Raw genomic sequence first — 3377 nt, 5'->3', positions numbered from 1 at the left:
AGCAGTTCTTATGAATAACATAAATGATTCTCGTTTATCACACTGCCATTAATGGGACCTCACTATAGAGTCTAGTCTCTTCTCGACGCAGCATGTGTTTTCAAATGGTGACGTCGCGGAGACTAGAATCGACTGTCTGAGTGTCACCATTTGGAAACACATGCCTCTCCACTAGAGTCGAGTTTCTTCTCGACCTGACCTGAGTCGCGTAAGTGTGGGTTGAGCCTAAATTTTAGAGTTTTCAGAATTTTTCTATTGACATTAATGTATTTCTGAGATTGCTTGCAATGTTTTTATGAGATAAAATCACTAGGACCATAGAGAAACGATAGCATAAGTAGATATCCCATGGCATAGGGCGTTTATGTCGCAACTTTTACTGTTTCTCAAGCTGATAGTCCACGTAGTTCTTTCCCGTGAAGCTTTATGACGCTTGTAGTCTCTCATATGTGCTGTTCATACACTCTTACCCGGTCAAAACAGTAAAAATCAACAATATCTGCTTGGGATAACAGTAAAGTTGCGACATAAACGCCTATACCATGGGATATCTACTTATGCTATTGTTTCTCGATGCTAGGATCCTAGTGATACTCAGTTTGAACTGTCATAAATAACATCAATGAATAACTCATAAAAAACTCAAGAGAAAACATCAATACATCCCGTGTAACCAATGCTGAAAGTATGATAAATCTCACTTATTTCCCAATTATTCAAGGCAATATGGTTTGAATGTAGCCATCATCCTATGAGTCATGTAATGGAAACATTCCAATAATAATAAAATCACCGGAAACATTCATCACATCTGTGTAGATGTAGAAAGCCAGAATGAACCATTATCATCATCATCATCATCATCATCATCATCATTACGATTATTGTTGGAATCTGCAGCGAAATTCTTATCACATTGTTGGTGAGGCGGTAGTGTGAGGTGAGGAGGAGGTAGAGGAGGGTGAGGAGAGGAGGAGGAGGAGGAGGAGGAGGAGGAGGATGAGGAGGAGGAGGATTAGATGAGGAGGAGGACGAGGAGGTAAGAAGGAGGAGGAGAAGGATTAATGAGAAGAGTAGTCAGTGGAGAAGGAAGATGAGGACGATGAAGAAGAGGTGGTACAACTGGGAGGATAGGGAGTAGACAAGAAGTCAGGTGAGGAGGACGAGGATGTGAAGGAAGAGGATGATGATGATGCTGAGGGAGGAGGAGGAGGCGTAGGAGGATGAGGAGGAGGTGAACGGAGAAGGAGAAGAATAGAGGGAGAGAAAGAGGAGTAGGTTCACAATAGATTGATAAGTGTCGTAAATTGATGGGAAATTCTTGAGACTTTCACAGCTTGTGAACACACTAGCTTCTTGAACAATGAATCAAATTAGGCCAAAGTTCTGCTTCAGTGTGAGAGTAGAAAAAGCGGAGAAGAAGAAGAAAGCGAAGAAAAAGGAAGGTAGAGAAGGAGAAGTGGAAGAAGAAGGAGGATAAGAAGAAGGAGCAATGTTAGTGGTGAAGGTGTTAAAAAGGGAAGAAAGAGAGGAAGAAAGAAGAAGAAGAAGAAGAAAAGAGGAAGAAGAAGAAGAAGAAGAAGAAGAAGAGAAGAAGAGAAGAAGAAGAAGAAGAAGAAGAAGAAGAAGACGACGAAACGAAACGAAGAAGAAGATGATGAAGAAGAAGAAGAAGAAGAAAGAAGAAGAAAAGAAATGATGAGGATGATGATGATGATGATGATGATGATGATGATGATGATGATGAAGATGAAGATGAAGATGAAAATGAAGATGAAGATGAGATGCAGAAGAAGGAGAAGAAGACGAAGAAGAAAAAGAAAAAGAAGAAGAATATTTTGGAGTGTCAGGGGAAAGGGTATAATTAATATCAACACAAATTCGCAAGCGCCAGAAACTTTCTTTCACAAGATGCCGCAATAAGCTCAAAAACTTTTCTCTGCCTTCTCTTTTTCCTTTTACCTCCTCCTCTCTCCTCCTCCCTCATCTCTGCTCTCCATCATTTTCCTCTTCCACCTTTCTACTCCTCATCTTCATCGTCCTCAACCTCCTCCTCAGTAAATTATTGCGGTTGTGCGACCCGAAAAGTGAAATGTATCTATCTACGATTTTGGAAAATTTCAACCCTTCCAAAACTTTCCAGTTCAGTCAGTTTTCAGCCCTTTAAATACATCATCAGCTTTGTAAGTTGCCCCTCTACAACTCTACAAAGTATAAGTTATGGGGTGAAGGAGAATGAATATTATGTAGGATAAGGTAAGGAAAACGTGACAAGGTGGAGGTGAAGAATACAAAAGCAGAAGAAAAGAAGAAGAAGAAGAGACGAAGAAGAAGAAGAAGAAGAAGAAGACGAAGAAGAAGAAGAAGAAGATGAAGAGATGAAGACGACTACAGTGGAGAAGAAGAAGACGACAGGAGAAGGAAACTGGAGACATCAGTAGGAGGTGAAGAGAAGAAGAACAATAATAACACAATAAGATAGAGGAAAAGGAAGAAGATGATGACGAAACGATGAAGGAGACAGGAAAATAAAGAAGGAGAAATACACGGAATGAGAATGTGAGTCGTAGAAGAAAAGAAAGGAGAACAATATAAGATAGAGAAGAGAGAGAAGAAGAAGAATCAGTGAGGATATAATGTAATTCATTACTTTCTATACTCTCTGAGAAAAACGTAGCTTTTTGTCTCTGTTACTCTTCATATCAAGAAATCAATATATTTTTTTTTAATAGGAATTAAAGTGAGTGGAATTCAGAAGAAGAGGTCTACTTGGATTTTCATTTAATCATATATATTATATATATATACCGGACCAAGAACGTTCAAATTTGGTAGGTATGTTCAGTTGGCCCTTTGAAGGCGCACTAAGAAATCTTTTGGCATATTTCAACTCTAAGGGTGGTTTTCAAGGGTTAAAGTCGTCTTTTAGCATGTATCTCTCTTATTCTCTAATTATAATTGAAAAAAGGCCATACCATATGTTAATATAGAACTATAATCTAGAGAGTACCTCTTCGAAACAGTTGTCATCTGGTAACTAAAATAATATTTTGTCAGGTTGGCATTAAGTTTGTTGATTTGACTTTGTTAGGTTGGCACCAAGTTGAAGATTGAAATGCATTTATCGCGGAAAATTGATTGGACACTGCTACTTCAATCAGAGCTATTCCTGGGAATATTATATACTAGCCGTCAGGCTCGCTTCGCTCGCCATATCCGTTTAGCAGCCAGACGTTTAGTCTGGACACCTGACTGGATCGTCGTAATTGATAAAAATGCTCAATGAAAAAATGCAGCGAGCGAAGCAAGCCTGCTGATCTCATTCTTGGACGATCCAGACGGTGGTCCAGGGGGCGGAGCCCCCTGGCTGGACGGAT

This window comes from Nilaparvata lugens, chromosome 13 (genome assembly GCF_014356525.2).
Source record: "Nilaparvata lugens isolate BPH chromosome 13, ASM1435652v1, whole genome shotgun sequence".
NCBI classification, from domain to species: Eukaryota; Metazoa; Arthropoda; class Insecta; order Hemiptera; family Delphacidae; genus Nilaparvata; species Nilaparvata lugens.
Note: the sequence above shows the minus strand (reverse complement) of the source record.